The sequence below is a fragment of the Macaca nemestrina genome, chromosome 8 (assembly GCF_043159975.1).
Source record: "Macaca nemestrina isolate mMacNem1 chromosome 8, mMacNem.hap1, whole genome shotgun sequence".
In the NCBI taxonomy this organism is placed as follows: Eukaryota; Metazoa; Chordata; class Mammalia; order Primates; family Cercopithecidae; genus Macaca; species Macaca nemestrina.
Genome location: NC_092132.1, coordinates 17,545,311 through 17,556,904, shown reverse-complemented (window position 1 = coordinate 17,556,904; position 11,594 = coordinate 17,545,311). Strand labels below are relative to the sequence as shown.

Sequence of the window (11,594 nt, the reverse complement as noted above, 5' to 3'; positions counted from 1 at the left end):
ACCTCTGTGGATTCGGCATCATCCCCTCTCCCTTCTAAGTTCCCATTCGAAGGGCTTATTTCCTAGAATCCCCTTTCCATGTGGTTCCCAGCAGAGTCTGCCAATGAAAGGACTTGGCTAGACCCAGAAAGCACAGAGGAGGTGGGGTCAATAGCCTTGGAGGTAGTTGCAGCCAGGCCTGAGTGGTTCATGCAGCTTCCCACATGGTTCCTGAGAACCACCAGCTTTCCCACCATAGTCTAAGAACATTAGGTTGGCATTTTCACACATTCTTGAGCATTAGAGCTCATCAGAACTTCTGTTATGGCACTTCAGGATGAGTATAGCCATGATAGAGATCCAAATGTCTTTTATAGTCCTAAGTCCTTTGAATAAAGCCCTTACTCCCTGGATTCTATAGTGTACCTTCTGCTCTCCAACCAAACCCTGAGATACACATCTAATTTCCATCCTTACCCAGGAATACCTTATTTCTATAATAAGCAGTAAAACCTACGTTCTCCAGACTCGAGGGAAAGTCTTGGGATCAAAGAAAGACTTTCCTTTCTTTAAAGACTTTCTTTAAAGACTTTCCTTCAAAGAATCATGCAGGTTCACTGTCACATTACACTCATATATCCATAACCTATTTTTGTATTTTAAATGACTGCTTACAGATTTCCTGCAATTTTGAGTGTGATTTTGCTTCGTTGCAAGCCACCTGCCCCCATGGAAACCAATCATCATTATTTATGCAAATCAATGGAGAAATATGATTCAATTAACAGAAACTTGCTTAACAGTCATCATGCATTGGCTTGTTTTTTATTTGACTTTTAATGTTTTTATAATGTCACATAAGCCGTTTTTCTCCCCCCTTCCAGAAAATGACTAAATGTAAAAGACAAAATAATAATGAAACCTCAAATAGGTAAAGCATTTACAGCACTTCAAAGCCTCCTGATAGTTTATCTCTGGTCAACAGATATTCTCAGACTCCTGCAGAGAAAGAGAACGAGATACAGAGAGGTCACACAGGTTGTTAGAGAAGAGCAGTAACTAGTACTGTAGTTCCCCGAAGGCTCCAACAAATCCCAGGTCCTTGTTGCATGAAAATAAGTCTGTGATTAGATACTAAATAAATTATCTAGTCCTCAGTAATAAATTCCTTATTAGCAGAATTAGGTCACAGCTACAAAAGTGGTTCTCTCTCTCTCTCTCTCTCTGTCTGTCTGCTAAAAAAAGACTTTTTTTGGAATTTTACCCATGAAAATCTGAATGGGAATTTGAGTTCTTTGGCTAAAAGGTTTTTCTCAGAACATGGGCAGCTTTCCAGACTTCTGTTTTATAATGAATATTCCTACTATTTTTGACTTCTCAGTGTTCCAAGGCCATGGCTACCCAATTTGGCTGTCATAAGAATGTTGTTACACTAAATCTGTTAAGCTCTGCAACGCAGAAGATTTCCTGAAACCAATTCATAGAGATGGTATCATTGAGGATATGGAGGAGGAACATATCCTAAGACATTGGTCCCATTGATTTTCAAGTTGGGTAAGAAAATGTAACTGGCGGTGAAAATGAAAGTTGAGGCATATTCTAAAATGAAACCTTAGAACAAGAAAGAAAAATAAAAAATGAAAAGTGGCAAAGATATCCATATAAATCTCTCATACTAAATTTTTAAAATCTCTCACACTGAGTTGAGTGTATAAACAGGATGAATGCTACCCAGACAACTGCAACTTTTGTCTCCTAGGGTTAGATGGTCCCTCCAGGCAGCCTGCTTCATCAGGATCTAACATGACCCTTCAAATTGTCTCTCAGAGATGACCAGCCATGCCTGGTCCATGGGAAGCATGGAAATGGAGAGACAGGATGCTTGAAGATTTATTTGAAAAGAGCTGTTCCCTACCTAAAGGAAGGCTTGCTTTCTAATACTGTGTTTTATCCTTTGCTGCATAACATATCATCCTAAAGCTCAGTGACTCAAAACAACCATAATGATCTGTAATTTCTCACGGTTCTATGCCTGCGGAATTCAGGAGCAACTTGGCTGGTCAGTTCCTACCTGGGTTTTCACAAGGTTGCAATCAAATGTCCTCCAGGACTGCTGTTATATGAACGCTTGATGTGGGCTGGAAGATCCACTCAGAGGTGGATTATTCACATAGATGGCAGAGTGAGTACTGGCTTTCGACAAGTTCTTCTCTGCAATGTCCTCTCCGTGGGGTTACTTGAGTGTCCTGTAGGGATGGTAGCTGGCTTCCTCCTGAGTAAGCAAATCAGGAAAACAAAGCCAAAATGCTACAATACCTTTTATGACCTGCCCTCAGAAGTAACGCCTTGTTATTTCTGCCATATTCTATTGGTCACATAGGTCAGGGCTAAATTTTTATAGGAGGTCATAAAAATCAAGAGGCAAGGATCACTGCTGACCTTTAGGAGGTCTGGCTAGCACAAATACTGATGCAGTCTGGGCACAGTAGCTCACATCTGTAATGCCAGCATTTTGGAAGGCTGAGGCAGGAGGATAACTTGAGCCCAGGAGCTCGGGACCAGCCTGAACAGCATAGTGCAGCCCCCACCTCTAAAATAATAATAATAATAATAACTCATGCATTGCATATGACTTACACTGAGAAATCTAGAAAAGGCTGGCTAATGCAGTAGTGTCAACAGAGTGCTGGGCAAAGGATGCAGCATTTCATGGGCCAGATGTGGAGCTCTCTGGGAGAGACCTGATGTGGAGTTACCTAATTGGAAACATGGGTATAAAGGACCAGGGGTTAGATTCATGAAAATGAAGCCTATACAGCCACACAGGGTCCTCCACTCAGTAGGACCCCACACTTGAGTGTAATGCACTGACATTGTCTTCTTGAAATTCTGAATACTTTTTGAACAAGGATCCTGACATTTTCATTTTGCACTGGGCTTCACAAATTATGTAGCCATTCCTGCCTCAGCAGCCAAAGGTGAAAGTAGTGACCCATGGAAATAAAGAGGTGATTGCTCTGTCAGGAAACCATGGATGTCAGGTCCTCAGGGATAGGGTTTCCTAATGAACTCATAAAAGCATCTGTAAGAAAGTAAGTTCTAAACTGCTGCAAAAACTAAACGGATATCTAATTGCTAGATTTCTCCAATAGCCTGAGTTCCTCCAAAAAGCAGAGCTTAAGACAAGGGTTTGCATGCAGGTAGTTTGTTTTGGGAAATGACCACTAAAAAAAAAAAATGGGAGTTAGAAAGAGTAAAAGGGGAGGAGAAAGAGCTGGTACAAGGTTGCATCATTGAACTCATTGCTTGTGGGCAACTGGGGCTCAATCTCACCAGAGGGCTTGCTAAGGAGCTTTGTAGGATGCTCTGCAAGATTGACCTTCTAAGACAAAGAAAGAGGAATCATTTGTCCTCCAATTGCCACCCTGATGGCCAAACATTGCTCTATGGGTTTATAATGCTCTCATGCATGCATCAGAAAGGCTGAGTGGATTCTTTTGGGATGCTGCAGGGTGGAAGCAAGGAAGCCCTAGAGCAGAAAGCAAAGAATACGCTATGTTTCCAAGCGAATCCCATTACAGCTGGTCGCTGAAGCAAGAGATGGAGTGAAAAAGTGGATGCTAGGGGCTCCCATGGCACTACAATCTCCATGCCAAAGTCAGCCAAGCAATAACTTTCTTGCTCCTCTACTCACTCCTTCCCTGAACTCCATCCCTGGGGAGATGGGGGAGGGAAAAACTAGCAAAGATAGAAGAAACTATCTCTAGCCCTTCTCCAGTTGAGGCTTCCCTCTTGAGCTAGCAGAAGGCAAAAGCCTCAACTGTAATCAGTTTGGAATTACACGGGAACAGGTAGTTTAATTCCTCCATTTGAGACATTGCTTTACGATAAAGTGAAAAGAGCCTAGGCAAGTCCTGGGGCCTGCCTGAGTTTTCTTCTAGGGCCATGGGGATTAACAAGCCCCCAGAGTGTACTTAGAAGTGGTTGGATGGTGTAAGCTGGAGAAAGCTACTTTGTGAGTATCTCCTCCAAGCTTGTTCATCCTAATCGAAGACATTAGAAATATCCAGAATAGGCCGGGCGCGGTGGCTCAAGCCTGTAATTCCAGCACTTTGGGAGGCCGAGACGGGCGGATCACGAGGTCAGGAGATCGAGACCATCCTGGCTGACACGGTGAAACCCCGTCTCTACTAAAAAATACAAAAAACTAGCCGGGCGAGGTGGCGGGCGCCTGTAGTCCCAGCTACTTGGGAGGCTGAGGCAGGAGAATGGCGTGAACCCGGGAGGCGGAGCTTGCAGTGAGCTGAGATCCGGCCACTGCACTCCAGCCTGGGTGGCAGAGCGAGACTCCGTCTCAAAAAAAAAAAAAAAAAAAAGAAATATCCAGAATGCACTTGATAAAACAAGAAGACAATGTTAAGGGGGCAAGGGGGAATGTGTTGTTAGTTGAATTCCTTTCATGACACAAAAATGGAAGCCAGAACTCGCGTCCATTTCACATTTCTTTGATTTTTGAGATGGTGTTCATTCTGCCTGAAATATCCTGCTCCACTATCCAGTTCACCTCCCCTATCATTTGTCCCCTCCTGAGACAGGGAGGGTTTTGTTATTATCATTATATAGTATTATCATGTGTATAGTCTGCCTTATACTAGAGATATTTATGGAGGTTTTTTAAAAATAGAGCAAAAATGACACAAAAGGCATGGAAAATGAAAGAAAAAAAATAAAAACCAAGTGCAGGAAATTACAACAGAGTACAGAGCGAGACCCTGTCTGTTGCTCTACACATACCTTAAGTTACTGACAGGTGCTAGGGGTACAATTTTGGCTCTCAACTCTCTATTTTGTACCAGCAGCTGATACAAAAAAAGGGAACCTGATCCAGTCTCAGTCAGCAACCATAAGGCAAAACTGCACCACTTCTCAGGAAAATTAGAGCTACTTCTGATTCTGAAGTCAGGTGGACAATTGCCTCTAGGGTTCTCCTAAAGAGGCACACAATGTACAAAAATTGAACAAAGGCTGGGCTCCATGGCTCATGCCTACAATCCCAGCACTTTGGGAGGCCGAGGCGGGAGGATCACGAGGTGAGGAGATGGAGACCATCCTGGCTAACATGGTGAAACCCCGTCTTTACTAAAAATACAAAAAATTAGCCTGGTGTGGTGGCAGGTGCCTGTAGTCCCAGCTACTGAGGAAGCAGGAGAATGGCGTGAACCCGGGAGGCGACAGAGCTTGCAGTGAGCGGAGATCACACCACTGCACTCCAGTCTGGGTGACAGAGTGAAACTCTGTCTTTAAAAAAAAAAAAAATGAACAACATGCTCCACAATATCTTTTCTATTTATTTATTTATTTTTATTATTTTATTTATTTTTATTTCTTGAGACAGAGTCTCATTCTGTCGCACAGACTGGAGTGTAGTGGTGCGATCTTGGCTCACTGTAACCTCTGCCTGCAGAGTTCAAGCAATTCTTGTGCCTAAGCCTCTCAAGTAGCTGGGATTACCATGCGCCACCATGCCCAGCTAATTTTGGTGTTTTTAGTAGAGACAGATTCCTGGCCTTAAGTGATCCACCCGCCTCAGCCTCCCAAAGCGTTGGGATTATAGGCGTGAGCCACCTGGCCTGTCTAACATCTTTTCTACAGGCAATTCTTTTTTTTTTTTTTTTTTTTTTTCTGAGACGGAGTCTCACTCTTCCCCAGGCTGGAGTGCAGTGGCGCGATCTTGGCTCACTGCAACCTCCACCTCCAAGTTCAAGCAGCTCTCCTGCCTCAGCCTCCCAAGTAGCTGGGACTACAGGCATCCACCACCATGACCGACTAATTTTGTATTTTTAGTTGAGACGCAGTTTCACCATATTGGCCAGGTTGGTCTCAAACTCCTGACCTTGTGATCTGCCCACCTCAGTCTCCCAAAGTGCTGGGATTACAGGAGTGAACCACCGCACCTGGCCCAAGCACTTCTTATAATGTCCCTCAATCTGTGACACAGAAATGACAAACAGGAGAGAATCACAAGACCGAGGCTGACTGCAGACACCTTCAGGCCACCATGCACTATGGCTTTAACCCCCTTCATTGCACTCACCATTTCTCATTGCAGTCATTTCTGCACGCATGTTTCTCACTTTATTTTTTATTATTTATTTAATTTTTGAGACAGGGTCTCACTCTGTAGCCAAGTCTGGAGTGCAGTGGTGCAATCACGGCTCACTGCAACCTCAACTTCCCAGGCTTAAATGATCCTCCCACCTCAGCCTCCTGAATACCTGGGAACATAGGTGTGTGTCACAATGCCCCACTAATTTTTTTTAATTATTTTTTATAGATACAGTGTCTTGAGGGTTAAAAGCCAGGTCTTGTTTATGTGTGCCACCACTGCCAAACATTTGACTTGGTATATATATAGCAAGATATTTTCTGCATAAATGAGAGAATTACAGAGTAATGCTTTTAATTAATGCGAGGCAACATAGAAAGCAGGAGACAAATGATCAGATGCCATTTCGTCTGCAGCTCTTGAGAAACTAAATCATGCACAAATGAGATCAGCCAGCCTCTAGGCTGCAAGAAGCAAGGTGGGATGGAATACTCTTAGCTTCCAGTCAACCTCTGAGTGAAAGTATTGAAATGTATTGTACAGAGATCACAGTTTACAAAGTGTCTCAAAACTTGTCATCAACGTCCATGTTGGTTACTTATTTCTCATAGCCATATCTGCACAGCATGTGCTCCATGTTGACCAGGCTGGTCTCGAACTCCTGACCTCAGCTTCCCCAAGTGCTGGGATTACAGGCGTGAGCCACTGCGCCCAGCCCCATTTCTTTTGAGAATTCATCTTAGAATTTCAGCCATCTCTGAATTTCACTTAGATGGGTCTCTTTGGTTGGAGGACCAGCATGATAAGTCTTGATGTGAATTTTGACTTAGAAGTGTAGTAGATAGTGTTCTTTTTTAGTTTTGTATTGTTTTTGAGACAGGGTCTCACTCTGTTGCCCAAGCTGGAGTGCAGTGGTGTGATCACAGCTCCCTGCAGCCTTGACCTCCTAGGCTCAAGCAATCCTGCCACCTCAGCCTCCTGAGTAAAAAACTAGCATGTGCCACCATGCCTGGCTAATTTTTTTTTTTTTTTTTTTTTTTTTTTTTTTTTTGAGACAGAGTCTTACTCCGCCTCCAGAGGTCAAGCAATTCTCGTGCCTAAGCCTCTCAAGTAGCTGGGATTACCATGTGCCACCGCACCCAGCTAATTTTGGTACTTGGTATGTTTAGTAGAGAGAGACTCCTAGCCTCAAGTGATCCACCCGCCTTAGCCTCCCAAAGTGCTGGGATTACGGGCGTGAGCCACCTTGCCTGGCTAACATCTTTTTCTACAGGCAATTGTTGTTTTTTTTTTTTTTTTAGACAGAGTCTTGCTGTGTCGCTCAGGCTGGAGTACAGTGGCACGATCTCGACTCACTGCAACCTCCACCTCCCAGGTTCAAGCAATTCTCCTGCCTCAGCCTCCCAAGTAGCTGGGACTACAGGCTCCCACCACCATGCGTGGCTAATATTTGTATTTTTAGTCGAGATGGGGTTTCACCATACTGGCCAGGCTAGTCTCAAACTCCTGACCACCTTGGTCTCCCAAAGTGCTAGGATTACAGGCATGAGCCACCACGCCTGGCCAAATTTTAAATTTTGTAGACACACGGTCTTATTGTATTGCCCTGGCTGGTCTCAAACTCCAGGCCACCCAAAGTACTGCGATTACAGGTGTGAGCCACCAATCTCCGCCTTTTTTTTTTTCTTTTACAAAATAAAATACACTAAGATTTGAAGAAATCTTACTCATCTTTAAAAAGATTGAATGGCAATGAATCACTTTTCTGCAAAGGCTGGAGTTAGGAGAACCCTTGGTTGATGGCTTTGTTAATTTTTTTTTAATTATTATTTTAAGATTCAGGTTCACACCTGTAATCCCAGCACTTTGGAAGGCCAAGGTAGGCAGAGCACCTGAGATCAGGAGTTTGAGACCAGCCTGGCCAACATGGCGAAACTCCATCCTTACTAAAAATACAAAAATTAGCCAGGCGTGGTGGTGCACACCTGTAGTCCCAGCAACTCAGGAGGCTGAGGCAGGAGAATCACTTGAACCTGGGAGGGGAAGGTTGAAGTGAACCAAGATTGTGCCACTGCACTCCAGCCTGGGTGACAGAGCGAGACTCTGTCTCAAAACAACAAACAAACGAAAAAAAAACAAAGTGCACGTTTGATCAAGAATTCAATTCACGATAATCAAGCAGCTCCTAACACAGCTCTCTAGTCACATTTTCAGATTTAGCTTTTGGGGGGAAAAAAAAAGTCTCTATTTCCCTGTAGCTCTATGGGATAAACCTTCCATACCTCTCTTGGGTTATTATATTTGAAGGATTCCTGAGATACGGAATGAAAGAACTACAAAAAGCTATAATGATCGCTCATATCTGATTTTAATTAGAGAAGAAAACAAATCCCTTGCTCTCCTCCCTCAGCTGGGACGGGATTCTTTTTCACAATGCCTCCATGGTTTTTCTTTCCTTGCCTTGAGCGCAAAGGCGATGTGCATTTTTCAGAAGGAAAGATGGCAAACATGCCCATCTCAACACAAATACATTTTATTAAGTATATATACTCTGCAGAACCCCCCACCCCCGACACACACACACATACACACACACACAAAATCTAAATGTGCTTTTTAAAAAGGCTGGGCTGGTTTAAAATGTCCTCAGAACCAAAGCAACATACCCCTTTCAGAGTGCTGGAGAAAAGGCTGTTGAACAAGCTCTCATGGCTCAACAGTAGAGATCTGAACAACATATCTGACTCTTAACATAATTTGAGAAGAGAGGCCTCCCTCTCAACCTGTATTTTTGGCTCACTCAAAAAAAAAAGTGCTCCTGTCAGCCTTTAATTTCTCTGCCTGGGTCTCTAGTCTGAGGACAGCGTCCTTTTGGAAGGCTTCGGCAATTTCTGTGGAGCCATGTTTAAACTGGGCGAGTGGAAAACTAACTCCCTTTAATAAAAGTGGCATTGTTTTGCAGTCAGGTAATTCCAAGTGGGCTCGCTGGTTACTTTCCATGGGAATAGTCTTTGAGGAAGAAAGGGCCTTTGTTGAGTTTTGTTTTGTTTTGAGAACAGTCAATTGGTTCTTTCTACTCTTCCTTCTGGGGCGCCAATCTTTCCAAGGATAACCACAAAGTGCAAGCAAAAATAATGAAAAAGGAAAGAAAGAAAGAAAATCTGTATGCAAACCCAGGCTGTCATTATCTGGGGTTGTTTTCGGCCGTTCTTGTCTTCTGACTCCTACCTGGCACACAGGTCACTCCTGCTCATTACTGTCTATCTTGTACACGCCTTGCTCGTACATATGGAGGACCAGGGAGGAAAAGCATTGCTGTAAATTTCCTCCTTCTCAAGGAATCCTGCTCCCTGAGTTTCTACTTAAGTGACTTCTCACCTTCAGCCTCAGTGAGGTTGTTCTTGTTTGGCTTCAGATAAGTGGCTGAGATTTTAATTGTTCTAAATTGGTCTGTTTATCAGGGTAACTCTTTCAGTTTTCTTCAAGACAAATGATTAGGTCCTTCAGTCTTTATCAGTATATTAAGTATGTTCTTCAGGTGTGGACTTAACTTTGCCCTCTACTCCCAGCAACCGTTTCCTTTCATAACTTGGGTGTAGTTTAAACACACACACACACACACACACACACACACACACACACACATTCTCTTACTCAGAGTTATTTTGGAAACTGTGTTCTTTATCAGTGACACCATACCAACCTCAAAAGAGTCAAGGATTCCTTAAAAAGGAGAAGATTTTCTATATTAAGTCTGAATTGAGAAAGGGGGAAAGAAAGGAATAACACAGAGAGTGATAGCAAAAATTAGGAGGTCTCAATGGATTGAAAAGGTAGCAATAAAGGACATTAAGTGTGCACAATGGCTGGGTTCTCTGTATTTTCTCATTTCATCCTTAGGACAACTTAGAGAGATAAGAAACCATATTTTCTCTTTTTAACAGATGAAGAAATTGAAGTGGAGAAAGATAAGAAGCTTGCCAAAAGGCAATGAATGGTAGAATATCTCAATAAGCCAAACTATTTTCAACTTTTTACTGATGAAGTAACTCAGGTTCAGAGATGTAAAGCAATTTGCTCAAGGTTAACCAGCAAATCAGTAGAAGAGCTATGATTCAAGCCAGGTGTGTTGCTCCAAAGTAATTTCAAGGCAAAACCTGAAAAGCAGGAACTGGAAGATGAATGAATATATACTATGAGATGATCTTGTCCTAGTTTAAATAAATCTCAGCCAGCAGCCATCCAAAGAATCTGCTGGAGGAGAAGTGCAGGCTTTTATTGCTCAAGATAGGCTAAGCTATGCTGCAATAATAAATAAAGCCTGAAATTTCAGTGGCTTATAAAAAAAAAAAGAGAAGAAAGAAAGAAAAAAGAAACATTTGATTCTTACTCACACAAGTCCACTGCTGGTCAAGCAACTCTGCAGTGCAGCTTTCTTTGGTACTTCCAGTATTCAGACTTCTTTCATCCTGTGGTTCCATCATCCCAATAGAACAATTCTATGGTCACCCCAAAGAAGAAAAGAAAAAAAGAGGAGGCACAATGCTCTTTATAACCTTGGCTGTGAAGTAACATGCATCATTGCCCTCACAGCCCATGGCCAGAACCAATCACTGGTGCCAGTCTTCTTGCAAGGGAAGTCAGGAGACATAGGCAACCCCTTGGGTATTTGGTGGGTGGTAAGTACAACTGTGAGACACTCCCCAACTTTCCTTGGCCTCATTTTTTTTTTTTTTTTTTTTTTTTGAGACAGAGTCTCACTGTGTCACCCAGGCTAGAGTGCTGTGGCATGGTCTCGTCTCACTGCACCCTCCACCTCCCAGGTTCAAGCTATTCTTGTGCCTCAGCCTCCTAAATAGCTGGGACTACAGGTGTATGCCACCATGCCCGGCTAATTTTTGTATTTTTAGTAGAGATGGGATTTCACCACATTGGCCAGACTGGTCTCAAACTCCTGGCCTCAAGTGATCTGCCCGCCTTAGCCTCCCAAAGTGCTGGGATTACAGGCATGAGCCACCATACCCGGCCTCCTTGGCCTCATTCTTGAATTTTTAATGTCTCTGTAAAAAAATGAACACCATTGAACCTTAGTATAGGCCTTTCGGGAGTAGCAACAGGTAAAAGCAATTGCAAAATGCTTTCTTCAACAAAGTAGTAACACCTGAAATTTGAGTCATGATGGGGATCTTTAGAATCTCTGGCTACTCCTGAAAAATCTGGAGGTTACCGCTGCAGCCCTCGTATGATGGTTTCCAAAAAAATGCAGGAGATCCTCCCACCTCCACATTTAAGAAAAACTGAGAACACCCACCTTTTCGACTGGTTTATGATGGGTTATCTTCAGAACAAAAGAAATATTCTAATTTCAGAGACTTTCAAACAAACTGAGTGTTTAACACATAGGCCTTTTGATTCCCACAGGAGGAACCATCACATAAGCTTATATTGTTACGTGAAATATGCCCAGGGTGGAATCTCATTAATAAGCCATTGAAGTTGAGCTTAGGCA

At 43.0% G+C, this 11,594-nt stretch overlaps 1 long non-coding RNA gene across 1 annotated transcript; it reads right to left on the bottom strand.

The window, feature by feature from the left end:
• Nucleotides 1-849: 849 nt before the first annotated feature.
• On the bottom strand, nt 850-10,584 carry LOC105492791 (uncharacterized). The gene is made up of 4 exons (XR_011606451.1): nt 10,480-10,584; nt 2,617-2,735; nt 2,051-2,251; nt 850-978 (listed from the first exon to the last, which is right to left on the bottom strand). It is a non-coding gene; the product is annotated as an uncharacterized lncRNA (long non-coding RNA).
• Between the last annotated feature and the right edge of the window lie 1,010 nt (nt 10,585-11,594).